General features: G+C 45.6%; 1 protein-coding gene across 2 annotated transcripts in view; it reads right to left on the minus strand.

Annotated features, from left to right (window-relative positions):
• Positions 1-12,419, minus strand: part of HTR1E (5-hydroxytryptamine receptor 1E) — a 34,879-nt gene extending 22,460 nt beyond the window's left edge. The window contains exon 1 of one of the 2 annotated variants that reach the window (XM_048508400.1): positions 12,207-12,419. The gene's annotated coding sequence lies outside the window, so the exon portion shown is untranslated. Of the gene's footprint in view, positions 1-10,218; positions 10,254-12,206 lie in introns of those variants that run through there. The other variant, XM_048508410.1, reaches the window with a different exon arrangement.
• Positions 12,420-15,157: the final 2,738 nt, after the last annotated feature.

Here is a 15,157-nt window from a genome sequence, read left to right on the forward strand (position 1 = left end):
TACCTTCACTGGACTTGGGAGGGTGTACCTTTGCTCATGATTGCAATAGTAGCATCTGAATTTATATGATAACATTAGATCCAGACTCTCTGCACTCCAAAACTCCCAATATTCCCATCCTCAACAAGGTAAATATGGCACAGGAACAAAGAATGTGGCGCTGTAAAAATACAGAAGCAATCCCTTTGAAACGGTGGCATATTTAATTGTTTGTTTATGTCTAATGTTCACAAAACAACTTTCCACCCATTCATCTCACATATGAATTAAGATGATGATGCTCATTGTTCTGTTACAAAAATGTCAAGCACAAATTAAGCCCATGAGCTTGTCTACTGGCAGTTCTGGTGATATTATTTGTGTCAAATGACTGGCAGTTCAGTTGAAGAGGGGGTGGGGGGTAGTTACTTACACTCTGGCTGGGGATAGCACAGCTGCACTGCCTCCAAAGAGGCTTGATGCGCTGTGGACGGCAAGCTGAAAGCGACACAGCCCCTTCCCCTGGGAAAGTGACCCATGCAGCTCAATGAGCTGTGCCACTGATTTTGCTGGCATAAGTCTGCACTAGCAAATGGGGATGTTCCCAGGCTGAAAGGTAAGAGGAAGCCAACAAAAGCTAGCCCCATTCCCAAGAATGCCTCATCCAGTGATGGCATGGACTCCTGCACCAGATGAGTACTGGAGCTGTGTCACGACTGCAACTCCCAGCATGCACTGGTTCCCGCCTTTTTGGAAAAAGAGCGGGAAAGCAAACTGAGAAGCTACATCCCACCGGAGCTTCAAAACCAATGGGAGACCAGGAGCTGGGAGGAGGGGAAAAGCTGATTAATTGCAATCTGTTTTTTGTAAATAGTTTAAATACTGGAACTGAGGATAAGAATCCTCAGTTCCATCACCCTGTACCTAAGGCGACATAAATCAATAAAGTTCTTCTTTTTTAAGCTGCTTTGTTTGAGTGTGTTCAGCCTTACAAGCTGCAGCTGTGCTGGTGGCCAGGCATTGTGCTGCTGTGCAGCTCCTCAGCACTGGCATAAGTGCCTCCGCACTGGCACAAATGCCCCTTCCAGTGGTGTAAGTAGCATTTATGCCAGTTCTGGGATCACACCAACTCCTGAGCAGTTTCATCCCACCCACCCACCACCTAACCCCTGGGACTGCACTGTAATTTTTAGCTATAAAAACAAATTTGAAGTGAATTATACCGTCTGGGATTCTATTGGGATATAACTGTAGTTACATTGATTTATAATCTCTTGAAGTCCTAATCTTGGGGTTGTCCACATGATAGCATCACAGCTTTCTCCTGAAGTACAGTATTCTCTTGCTGATGGTATGAGTGGGGTTGCCATTTGTGCAGCAAGAGCTTAGAATTCCCCATGATTTTCAATGAATGGATAGTCAATGTTTTCTGCAAGGTTCAGTTAATCTATCAGTCAATTTTGGGGAGTCTTTCCTACAGAATATTACCAGGTTTGGTTCCTCCACCTGAGAGGCTGACTTATCTGGTGAACTTCATTTGTCTCCCCGCTCCTCTACAGGAAGCCTGTTGGGGGACCCTGGGCTAGTCACAATTCTCTCTCAGAACTTTCTCAGCCCCACCTATCTCACTATGTGTTTGTTGTAGGGGGTGGGGGGAAGGGAAAAGAGTTTGTAAGCCCCTTTGAGTTTCCTCGCAGGAGAGAAAGGGAGGATATAAATCCAAACTCTTCTTCATCTAAATGGACTGTGGTCATGAATAGAGAGAATTTTCAACAATCGTCACCAGGGATGAAAGTGGCACATTTCTTACCAAAATTGATATTGTCTCTCTGATTTCCACTACAACTAGAAGCACAGAGTACTCTGCTTTTCATTGCATAGTACAGCATGGAAGAAAAATCCAAAGTCATACATACTCTTGTTAGTGAAACTTGTAGCTGAAAAGGCATTCATAAGATGGGCCAGACTGCACATTATATCCATCACTACTACTTCTTTGCAGATAGGAGTACAAGAATTTGGATCTTCTAATACATTGGTTTGATAGCATGTACTGTTCTAAAGTATTAGAATGCTTGAAAATATTGGAATATATCCAATATTAAGAGGCAAAGCACTTCTGATTTTTTTGGGTGCTGCCAGCCACAGATGCAGGCGGAACTTCAGGAGAGAATGCTGCTAGAACACGGCCATACAGCCCGGAAACCACACAGCACCCAAGTGATTCCGGCCGTGAAAGCCTTCGACAATACACTTCTGATTTTGATTGGTGTTGATCATCTCAGCAATGAGTCTATTAATCGCCACAGTGTGATTTTGGATCATTTTCTAGAGAAAAAATAGCTTGCCATTCCTCAAGTACAGCATTACAAAGGAAAGTCTTTTGGCAGGAAAAATTTTAGGTACAAACCAGTTCTTGTCTGATAGGTGGGATTGTAGAATTAATATTCAGAAATTGCTGCATAAGCAGTTTTCTATTGGAGATTTTAAAAATGTTAGGATAATTTGTCCACTGTAGAGGAGTGCTATATACATACATATATACATTAGATAATGAGGGTATCATGCTTACCTAAAATGGATCAAATAATGAAACAGGCTCAGGAGGTGTGATTTACTTGATAAAAATAGTTCAGTTGTCAGGTAGGAAAAAAGTGACACATCTCAGGTTGTCTTTCAAGAGCAATGCTCAATTTTTTCCTGAGATTTTCAGTAAACGTAGAAGGAAGGTATCAAAGAGCCTGGCATAATGGCTCGCAAGGGACTCACCTCCATTATTTTAGAAACACTGCATGAAATGAGCATTTAATGTTTGTTCCTAATCCATAACCCTGAAGGTTGTGGCACTGCACCACATTCTGGCTAGTTCAGACACAGTAATGGTAAAGGTGCAGGCGCTGGTCATTACTGACCCATTGGGTGATATCACAACCCAATATTTACTAGACAGACTATGGCTTTTCCCACACAACCAAAATAAGACGTTCTGCAGATCTTTAAAAAAACCCCCATCTCCTCATTTTTGTTCAGACAGCACAGATAAAAATCAAGTGTTTGAAACAGCAGGTTTCTCCTGTGCCAACCATGTATTTTACTGTCCCCATCTGACATATGAAATTCAACTTTCATTTTCCCGCCATTTTCTGCCACTTGACTCCTCCGTACTGCCGACCATTTGCTAAGATCCCCTGGGAGGTTTGCTCTGCAGGCATTGCCATTGCCCATCTTTTCCTGCTGATTTCAGCAATGTATAGTTTTCCTGTTTTTAAAATGTTTTGATGAACTGTCTTCCAAGTTATGACAACTAAAAATGAGAATTCATTCAGATTCTCATTTCGAGTCTCATAGCTTCAAAACACGTCACCAACATTTTTTAAAAAGGGAAAAATATACATTGCTGAAATTAGCAGGAAAAGCTGAGTTCAATCATGTCCTTTATTGACTAAAAAGGCAGGTGGCCACAATGCCTGCAAAGCAAGTGTCCCAGGGGATCTTCAGCAAATGATGGGTGGCATGGGGGAGTCAAGTGGCAGAAAATGGTGGGTGGGGGGAAATGAAAGTAGAAAGCTTATAAGTCAGGTGGAGCAATAAAATGCTTCCTTCTTCTGCACAGGCAAGGGAAAACATCTTGACCCCGTCTTGGGGGGAAAAAGATTGCTGGTTTAGCAGTTTTAAAAAAATGGTTTGAGCAGAAATAAAACATTCTTAAGATTCTTTGGGGGGAAAGCCCCCCCCCCCCCACACACAAACATTCTTTGGGGGGAAAGCTGTGAGAACTTCCTCCCCAAAACACATCTTTTAATGTCTTTAGAATGTTTTATTTGTGCTGTGCAGAAAGGATCTATGTTTACAGGATTATTTTACTCCCAACAAAATGGTTTCTCATTTTACCAAATGAGGGTAAGGAAGGTTGCAAGGCAGAGTCAACCTTGAGCTAGCTATGTGAAACTGACTTCCATTGGGATCGAACTCAGGTCGTGAGCAGAGCTTTGACTGCAGTACTGTAGCTTACCATACAACATCATGAGAATCCTACAGACACTGTGGATAGCAAGAAATGAAAGAATGACTTTGCTGGCTTACCTCTATGTAAACTATTCTTCAGAATGCAGTCCAGGTTAGGTACACCAGTCTTTCCAAATTTTTAGAAACAATTAGGAGTGCTCTTTAAAAATACCTAAAGGTTTTTCCCCAAAACAATTCAAATATCATATGTACTCTATAGGGAATTTAAAGACTGGCTGCACCAGCTTGACAGGCTAATAGGAAGAAGAAAAATGCTTCTGTCAGAATTGTTGCTAAGGACACCAGCAGGTTTTTCTTCCCTAAGAGTTACTGGAAACCGAATTGTCATTGATGGCTATTTGAAAACTGAAGCAGCTTGATAACAGCAACATTCCAGAAGCAGTTGCCTCAGCTTTCCTCACATAATTTAAGTGCTGTTGCTGAGACTGCCCTATAAAAGCAACATACCAAACAATGCCATCTTAAGCCTATTGAAGTGAATGGGTTTAGAAAGGTGTGATTCTGCTAAGGGCTTTACAGTCAGAGAGTAGAACAAGTGTACATTTAATGACCGAGTTTTTCTACTGCAAAGTAACTTATCTTTTCACAGTACAGAGTTTATATAGGCATGTATTTTGCAATGTTTCCCCCAAAAAACACATAAGCATATTGTCTGACAGAGATCCACCTTTCTCATATTTTCCATTGTTTTGATCTACCAGTGTAATCCTAAACAGAGTTACACCCTTCTAAATTTCTATTAAAGTCCGTGGGCTGAGATGGGTTTAACTCCTGTTTAGGATTGCACTGAGAGAGTATCTTCTTGCCATCCTGCCATGCAATTCATACGAAAAATCTGTATAGTAAAAATGTGGAGGTGGCCTTAGACAGTTGCTTTTCATGGGAAGATAAAGGCTGAGACAAGGTGTATGTTATAAACATAGAGAGGTTCTTGGTGGCTGGGATTAAGCAGGTATTGTGCTGGAATGGGAAAGGGCAGGATAGCTGGAGATTCTCATCCTCTTGAAAATTATTTAATGATGTTTTAAAAAACATATTTTTATGAAGGGTTTTTTTAAAAAAAACATATCTTTCTTTTAAATACTGTAATGCATCCTGTACAGAGAAGAGTCAGAAGTTCCCAATTGTCCAAGCAATTCAGTCGTTCCAAAACATTTTACACTCTTAAAATTATTCTCAAACTATTAGCATAACACAAGTATTTGTGTTTCTTACCAAATATAACCTCATGAAACTCTAACAGCAGCTTGGATCTTGCTGAAAATCTCTCCTAACTAAAGGATTTCTTTCCATAGGGCATGACTATTCTGCATCCCTTCTCCAGTGGTGGGATCCAAAAATTTTAGTAACATGTTCCCATGGTGGTGGGATTCAAACTGTGGCATAGCGCCAATGGGGCTGGGTGGGGCACAACGGGGGTGTGGCCGAGCATTCCGGGGGTGGGGCATTCCTGGGCAGGGCTGTGGCAAGGACGCAGCTGCTGCGCCAGTCCTTGGGCGGGAAACGAATGCACGCAGGCGCAGGCTGCCATGCACGCCAGTGCACCTCCTGCTAGACTGCTTCAAGTTCTGCGCACTACTGCTGAGAGGAGGGGCGTAACTAAGGCAAAAATCACGTGGCAAAATCACCAATTAGTAACCCCCTCTCGGCACACACAAATAATTAGTAACCTACTCTCGGGAACCTGTGAGAACCTGCTGGATCCCACCTCTGCCCTCCTCCTGCTTTAGTTCAAAATGTCCCACAAAATGCTGTTCCTGAGTGACAAGGTATTCCCTGTGGGGAGCATAAGGAAGGGTTGGAGGTCTACTACTGGGCGGGGCGGGGGCGGGAGAGAGACTGGTGAAAATTAAATCCATTAATGGAAGTGACTGGTTTGATAGAACCCAATTTTTCCAAAATGGCTGCATATCTGTCTGTCTGCCTGCCTGCAGGATTATATAAAAAAGAATGTGTTAGTGTTGGCCTTGCCTCACTCACAGGCTGTTCAAGCTTAAGCAGCAGCATGTAAGGCATGTGTATTGAGAACTGGCACAGAGTTCTGGTCAAGTGGCACTGAATGAATGTGGAAACTGATGGCCAGATCTTCTGTTCTGAACTGTTTTCTGTACATAAAGATGGAGACAGGCAACAAAAAAAGACATGGCTGATGTCTTTCACCAACAGTCATTTCACTTACAGTCCAGTAAACAAAAAAGACTTAAATTGCAAAAGTAATGGGAAAATGATCATGCAAAAGGAGCAGCAGTGGTATAGTGGTTAAGAGCAGGCATACTCTAATCTGGAAGAACTATGTTTGATTCCCCGCTCTGCCACCTGAGCTGTGGAAGTTTATCTGGGGAATTCAGATTAGCCTGTACACTCCAACACACACCAGCTGGGTGACCTTGGGCTAGTCATAGTTCTTCTGAGTTTTCTCAGCCCCACCTGCTTCACAGGGTGTTTGTTGTGAGGGGGAAAGGGAAAGGAGTTTGTAAGCCCCTTTGAGTCTCCTGGCAGGAGAGAAAGGAGGGATATGGATCTAACTCCTCCTCCTCTTCTTCTTCTACTTCTTCAAAATGATGAGGTTAAAAGGTTCTGAAAGGCAAAACTTGCTAGGAAAATTTGAGAGACATTAAGTGAGGAAGTTAAGAACCTTACTAATTTATCTTGTTGACAGCAAAAACAAACATATTCAAAGAAGCAAGACAGAGACAAAATTAGAACGAACAATTTGAGTATAGGTGCTAGTCCTGCAGGTCGGAGGAACAAGATCATCAGTGAGTCTTCTGTATCAAATGTTTTGGGGAACTGGTGGGGTACTGGACAATGAGAAAAGGGACCCTGCCACTACTGAAGGGAGTCTCTTGATAGTAATGATAGAGTGTGGTGGAGTTGCCTGACAATATGCCTTTGAAGACCATGCTTTACGTTACCTCATTATGTGAGGTTAGACACAAGAAAGGGCTTTCTTGGTTAGGGCACAGAAACTTTGGAACTGTATCTCCCAGAAAATTCATCTGTCTCCTTCTATCATTGTTTTCTGCCTTCAACTTATGTTTGTTTGGCATTCCCTCACTAACTTTTTTCAGGCCTCCTCTCTGTATATTTTTACGTCTTTATATTATATTTTATTTAATTTTACATTCTATGTAATGCTTTTAAAGTTTGAAATGTTTTAATGTTTTGTTTAATGTTCACTGCCTTGAGGACCCTGAATTGGATGGAAAGGTAGCTTAGAAATCATTTAAATAAGTACATAAATAAAACTTGGCAAGGTTGGAAGTCATTAATGTAACTGGGCACTGTTGAGGCATTATCTATACATCCTTCAGTGTCTGGGCCTACACCAGACAGTTCTGGCTCACGGTCGGCCTCTGTCAAGCAGCGAACTCCAGTAACAGCAGACACTTCTCCTTACAGTGGCAACAACCAAGAAATGTATTCAGCTTCTCAGAACCTCCACTGCTTTTTTTTTTTTAGTAAAAATCACAGAATGTTCAGTTATGAAGAAGATTTAAAAGCAGACAATTCCAAAATTCTGTTCCAAGAGTCAACAAAAAAAGGCCCAGGAGAAGATGCATTTCTCATCCCTATCAAAAGACAAATTAGCTGGTTCAATGAGATCATCAGTAACTCAAGAGTACATATTTACATTCTACATAGGGACTCAACGTTGAGAAACCTCTGACAGTACACCTCCTCACTGCCAATATGCCCGTTCAAAAAAAGCATTATGCCCTTAACTTCTTACTGCAATAGCCACTGAAAGTGTCTTCAACTGAAGACTTAATGTGAATTATTTTAAATGTGAATTCTTTTAATTCTTTTAAAGACTTAATGGAAATTCTTTAAATTTTAAAGGTCCACTCAAAGGGTCCAATCCCAGTCACACTCACCCAGCAGTAAATCCCGTTGAACAAACTGGGCGACACGTCTATGTAAGCATGTTTAGATATACACAGCAACTCTGGAGGATCAGTCTTAAAGCAGCAGTACAGACACTTCCAACAATCTGGACAAAATAGAAGGTTAGAATGTATTTGTCACTCGCTGCCTTTTCAGGGCCTCTTTCTCTCTGCAGTAAAAATTTAACTGCTGGAAATGGGTACAGATTCCTTGTGGTGCTGGTGGGGAGTTTTGTCAGGCACATATGCACTACAGAGCTTCCCAGCCCTCATGAGAATCTTTCCTTTGGAGGGAACCCAAATGGTGGCCAAATGCTTGTCAAAAAAAGAAGAGTTTGGATTTATATCCCACCTTTCTCTCCCGTTAGGAGACTCAAGATGGCTGACAAGCTCCTTTCCCTTCCTCTCCCCACAACAGGGACCTTGTGAGGTAGGTGGGGCTGAGAGTTTCAATGACTAGCCCAAGGTCACCCAGCAGGAATGTAGGAGTGCAGAAACATATCTGGTTCACACCAGATAAGCCTCTACCACTCAGGTGGAGAAGTGGGGAATCAAACCTGGTTCTCCAGGTTAGAATCCACCTATTCGTAACCACTGCACCATGCTGGCTCCTAGGAGGATTCCAGGAAGGAATCTCACAAGAGGACACATGTGGCTTACTGCGCTGCATTTCAAGAAGGTTAAGGGAGTGAGAAGGCAAGATGGATCCTCTGCTCTGGATACCACATGCTGATGGGCAAGGACACACACATACTGTGAGAGGGACAGAGAAAAGAGGCATCTGTGAAAAAGATGACTGGATAGGGCAGAGGCAGGTAGATACTAATGATCATTCCCAAACTACAGCCTGAGGAGACCACCTCCAGTTAAACACACTGCAGAGTCATCCAGCTGAAGAAGAACACCAACTGCTAGACATCCCCTCATAGCATCTATCACCATAATTCAGCCACATGCAATGTCACTTAATGGATACCAAAACACTGTCCACATCATATTTTAAAAACACTCCAGCATGATTTTCGCAAGACTCTTCAAGAGAATCTGACTGCTTGCAATGGGGCTCAGTGCCTCAGGCCAGTCCAGTCTGGGAATTAAACTATTTACATCCACTAAACAGATGGTTAATTATAGCATTATTATCACATACTGTGTGCACAGAGTGAGGATTTCTAGGTAGCGACGGGCACGGTAAATTTAATAACCAGGCAGCATTTATACTGTGATTTAACAGCCCTTTTAAGCACACTACAGTTCACAAGGTTAGAAATCAACTAGTGTCAGGCATGTGTTTTGCTTTAGTAATCTGGAAGAAACCAGAAAGCTGTCTAGTTCCACTCTGTCACAGAGCCAGGAATATCTTTGCCCTGATCCAGCTTTTATTACATGCAACAATTAGTAACTCTATAAAAGAGAGCATGTTGTTATTTGCACTGAAAGATCCATCTGGACTCTGAACGTACATGGATGTATACCAAAATGTGCATTTGTACAGATGACAAGATAGACAAGGGGAAATATATCTTCCACTGATTCGTGCCTGTCTTAAAATTCTGCTAATATTTCACAGTATCATCATAGGTTTTACAATGCACAGATTACAATCTTTGTACACCTACACCTAATATACCACTTTCCCAGTCATGCAAATGTACTTCAGTATAAAACAAGATAAGGCAACAAAATAAACCAAAAAAGGCTAAATAAATAAGGCTATTTACTGTCTGTTAACAAATTCTTTTTATTGCTCTGGTTTTGAGGATCTGAAGGTGTCACATCCCTGACTAGTGATACTATTTAATGAGGACCCATTGCCCCTAAAGCAACGAATCATACAAAAATGCTTGCATTCTCTGATTTTGGAAAGGGTCCCCCTCTGCAGAGCAAAATGGCGAGCTGCTTGTTGGGGGCAAAACATACTCATAGGGTCCCAGACCCGTAACGTCTTCATGCACAGGTGTCAAACTCGGGGCCCTTCAGATGTTATGGACTACAGTTCCCATCATCCCCTGCCGGCAGGGGATAATGGGAACTGTAGTCCATAACATCTGGAGGGCCGCGAGTTTGACACCTTTGTTTAATGGAAGAAAGTCTCAACAGGTGAAATGTGCTTAGGACCGACTTCCAATGCATTGCAGCAGCCTTTTCCTGGCGCAAAACCCTCCCTTTCGAAACTGGGAAAACGGGCGGGCATTTATTAATGTGTGCCCCCCCGCATTTATTAATGTGTGCCCCGCCGCCTTCGGCCCCATGGTGTGGCCAGCCTTCTCCGAGAGGCAAATTCACCTGTGGCGTTTCCTTCGACCGCGAGGAATTTCCCACCTACCCATAAAAGTGCGCTGAGCCAGAGCCCTGCAGTGGGCCACTACCCACTTACCTCACTAAACTGCAACGCCGCTGCGACCCCGCAATGAAAAGCCTCCGTGGCTTCTGACCACGGAGACATTTGTTCCCCACACGTTTGCAATTCTTGAAATAACGCGGGCAGCAAAGAGCGGGAGTTCCGTTGCAATGAGGGGAATGGAGCGCTCCGATTGGCCGTTGAACGTGTGCGTCATGAGTTACGTGAAAGTGGCGGCCAGCCGAGGGCGGGTCTCCAGTGTGATTGGCTGGGAAGAGGTTGTTTATGATAGGTTCGCACGAGCGTGAGTGCGAACGTCATCAAAGAGGCGCTAACAGCCCTCTATTAAGATGTCGGCACATGCTGACGTCAGCAGTAAATCGTTGGCTGCGCTTTCTGTGGAGACACGTCATCAGCAGTGTTTGGAAGTGAAAGCAGAAGCCAGCTCGCACGCACGCCTCTTGTACTTCCTCATTCGCTCGGCGCCGACATTTTCCATTTGCTTGGCATGGGCTTTGAACAAGTTGAGACGTGAAGACGTGACTTCGACTGGGTGTCGACACGTGTCTACGTCATCACTACGCGCACTTTTAGACGGGGACACCCCCACTTAACAAGATGGCGCTCCCTGTTCCCTGATTGGCCGTGAGCTGCGCGTCACAGCGAATCAGCCGCGCGCAAACAGCCGAGGTTCCCCACAACCCCGCGGCACCCGCGGGGTTTTTAAAAAAGTTGCTCTTTTTAGCGGAGCTAATTTGCCGCGCAGCCAGGAGGCGGGAGAGAGGTAAATCCCTGGCAGCCGCGCAGTGAGCGCTGGAGATGTGGGGAGCGTCCAGGACCCCCGTGGCTTTTAAAGAGGTGACCCCGCGGCTTATGGTGAGTGGATAGTGACCCAGTGGTGCAAGAAGCGCGGCAGCAAATCTGCTCCCGCCCGTTTTCCAGGCAGGCCAGCTCGTGCTCGGGACAGAGCAGCAGGCAGGGAGGCTCGGCTACACTCGTCGTGGCTTCCGACCCGATCTGAAGAGACGCGGCGTCGACAGTCTGGTTTCAGCCGACCGGGCAGAACCATTTCTCTTCTCTTTTCGTGGACGGGGCTTCGATGAAAATGGACACCCCCCCCTCCCCCTCGACTCAACCACGCCGCGTGCAAAACCGCCTTCAGGCGAGGAGCGGCGACGGTGCTTGAGCTGCCCAGGCGACCCTTCCTTAACCCGCCCTCGTGTCTGCGCCTGCTGGTGCCGCTGACCCGAAGCCCAGCTGCCTGCCCCCCCCCCCTCCCCGCCCAGCCAGCGACTTCGCCCCGCCGCCACCTCCGCTTGCCGATCACAGCGGCTCCCCTGCACTTTCCGCCTGTGCGTACTTTGGACGGGTCTGGACCAGACAGTCCAGCCTTAGCCGAATGTGGCTTCCCCGGGCCAGCTGTTAGCAGCATCTCTCCCCCCCGCAGATGAGAGATGGTTTCCCACCTCGCCACGGATTCTTTCCCCCTTGCGCTGGCTTTGGAAAGTCATTTCTTTGACCCCTCCCCCCGTGGTTGCCTAAAGCTCTAAACTTGACAGCAGGCAAACAAACCAACAAACAAACACCTGGCTTGCTTTTTCCTCTGCACGCTCACCAGGTGGGCGGAGGAAGAAAAAGAAAGGCTCGGGTGTTTGGCAAGTCGGTCCCAGGAAAGACATTCGTGCCACCCCCCCCCAAAAAAAACCCTAAAACCCCCCACCAACCCCCAAAACCAGCTCGCAGCGTCCCACCCATACGGCCAGGGCAAGCAAGGTTAGCATTAGTCGGTCCCCCCCCCGCCCCCCACCAGTGGCGTGATAGGGGACTAAGGCAGCAGCCCGGTCCCAAGGTCTCCACGGGACTGACGCTCAGGCGAGCGCACCACCGAGGGCAGCCCGCGCCGCTTCTCCGACGGAGCGCTCTCCCCTTTCCACTTCCGAAGAGGTTTCCTGGCACACTTGGCGGCCCCTTACCTTGGCACGTCCGCCTCCCTTTCTCATGACAGGCTCCCGGCGCTTCTCAGGGGTCGCAGCGTTTCCAAAACCAGCCTCCAGCGGCCACAGGCGACCCTCAGGCGACAGCCCCTCAGCAGGAGACCGTCAGCGGCTCAGCCGCCAGCCCCGCGGAAGGCAGCAGCGCTTCCCTCTGCAGCACCTGAGCCTTTTAAATCCACCCCGCGGAGGTGCCAGAGGCTCTCGAGGCACCGCGCAAGCTGACACCGGTCCTGCTTTAGGCAGATGGGGCGCCACCAACCAGAGAAGAGGAGGAGCCAAGCTCGGAGAGAAGCCGAGGGAGGCCAGGGGCAGGTATGGGAACGCCGGAGAGAGGAAAGCAGACGGAGTCGCTTCTTTTCCGCAAGCCGGATACCGCGATCTCTGCGCCTACATCTGGCAGGGACAGCTCTCCTTCTGAAAGTCCCGTGAGGGCAGCAGCCGGGCACTAGGGGGCGCTACTTCCCACTGAAAGCTACGGCAGAAAGGGAGACCAGAAGGACCCTGGATGAGGGTAGTTGAGCACCAGAGTATTCAGATGAAGAGGGTCTCTCACCTTTTCCTGAAATCTGAGACAACAATTGTTGATCAGCATCACCCCTCATTGGAGCCAACCTCCGAATGCAAGCCAAGTGGAGACGAGATTCCTAGCGCACCTTTCTCAGTGTCCTCCCAGGCTCTCCCTTATTTCACTTCAAAAGTCTTCTATTGCTTGAATATCCCTGTGCAATCAACAGATCGCAATCTGCAATTTTCCTGTGCAATCAAACAGACTGATTCTGACCCTGTCTCTTATTATGAAAAAGAAAGCAGAGGCTAGACACCCTATTATGAAAAATAATACTATTTTGTGCATTGTTGAAGGCTTTCACAGCCAAAACCACTGGGCTGTATGGCTGTGTTCCAATAGCATTTTCTCCTGACGTTTTGCCTGCCAGGAGAAAATGCTACTGGAACATGGCCATATAGCCCTGAAAACCGACAACACCACAGTGATACTATTTTGTTTGTATTCCTTATATCTGTGAGCTAAATGGAAAAGCAACATCGCCTATCAAATGCACTAGATTAAAAAAGGTCTATTTTCCTAAGAGCATTCCTAGGTAATGGAGTCCTGGTTAAACACTGACTATAGTGGTGTTCAGCAGCCCAAAGAGACCAGCTTAGCCTGAGGTTGTCAGAGCTGGGAAGCTAAGCAGGGCATGCCATGGACAGTACTTGAATGAAGGAAGACTGGGGTTGCTGTTCAGGGGGAGGCAATGGCAAACCACCTCTGAATGTCTCTCACCTGGCACAGCCTTCAGATGGGGTTGCTATGAGTTGGTTTCAACTTGATGGCGTATTATTAATTCACAGTAGGGGTACAAGTAAGAATGTAGGAGCTGGTACTGAATACTGGCCAGAGTGGTATCACTCCATCGAATGCTTGAGAGGTACCCCCTTATCTTCTGCTTCGAGGCTCCCCCCTGACAGAAAATGCCTTTAAAAAAACCCAAACCCAAAAGTGATTCTGTTTTAGATCTTAGATTTCTATAGTGATTTCTTTTTAAATTCTGGTAGCTGTGAGAAAGGTGAATTGTTTCTATTAATACTTTAAATACATGGTTTCAGGAAGGCAGGCGATTAAAGGAGCAACAGCATGATGAAGGAAGCATTCATTCTAGCATATTCTTCAGGGCATTTTGCTAATGATATTACTTTGCTTTGTTCTTCTACTCCACTACTATCCAGGATTTCCACCCTGTAGGATTCAACAAAATAAGAAAAGGGTTTTTAAAAAATAATTGCAACCCCCTAACCCCCACTCCCTGAACCAGATAGAAACCACAATAGTGGGGGAGTTTTTCTCCACACCCTTTTACTTCACATCATTTTCCTGATCACCATAAACCCTGTCCTGCAACTGCTATTTCTCCCACAGAGAAAGCATAAATCTATTGATCAAATAAATTCTCTTCATGCCCTCCTCCAGATAGTTGAAGGCTGTGGGCACAGTTTTCTCTTTCATCCACACAACAAGCATGTAAGACTGAAAAAGTGACTGGCCCAAGATCATCCAGAGAGCTTTGTGGCTGACGATCTGAACCTGGACCTCCCAAGTCCTTGCCCAACAGTGCAATCACTATACAACGCTCTCTAGATAAGATATAGGTGAACCATGATTGGATCTCATTAAAGTTTTCCAGATAGTTGGGTTTGCAGCTAACCCTTTCCCACATGGCCTTTCCCCAATGAAAATTAGTTCCCTGCCTGTGCTGTTTTCCCAATAGTACCTTCAAGGTGGATTTAGATCAAGGGAAGAGAGTGGAGGTGGGGGTGTTTAACCTCCTCCCTCACCCATTACCACAATCCCGATTCAGATGTGTACAGCTATTTAGATAAATGTAGTGAATCAAAAACCCTTAATTTTACAAAAATTAATAAAAACAACAAAAAAGGTCTAGTTAGACCTAATTAGACCTTTTTGTCTAAAAACAAAATCAGGATATAAAAGTAGACAAATGATAGGTACTCCAAATATTACATTGGCCAATTACACAGGGAACTCTTACCTCAGGACTCTCTGTGCAGTGAGCCTCCTCATGTTTCTCTGTTTACCCGTAAGGAAGTAGCCCAGTGCCTGCCATGCAGTTGCTTGCTGAAGTCTCAACTGAGCCAGCGTGGTGTAGTGAATAAGAGCAGGTGCACTCTAATCTGGAGAACCGGGTTTGATTCCCTGCTCTGCCACTTGAGCTGTGTAGGCTTATCTGGTGAACCAGATTAGCTCGTGCAGTCGAACACATGTCAGCTGGGTGACCTTGGGCTAGTCACAGTTCTTTGGTGCTCTCTCAGCCCCACACACCTCACAGGGTGTTTGTTGTGGGGGGGGGGATGAAGGGAAAGGAGATTCTTCTTCTTCAACTGGCATCTCCTTTTGTTGCTTCTCTTAACTG

This window comes from Sphaerodactylus townsendi, linkage group LG01, assembly GCF_021028975.2.
Source record: "Sphaerodactylus townsendi isolate TG3544 linkage group LG01, MPM_Stown_v2.3, whole genome shotgun sequence".
Taxonomy (NCBI): Eukaryota; Metazoa; Chordata; class Lepidosauria; order Squamata; family Sphaerodactylidae; genus Sphaerodactylus; species Sphaerodactylus townsendi.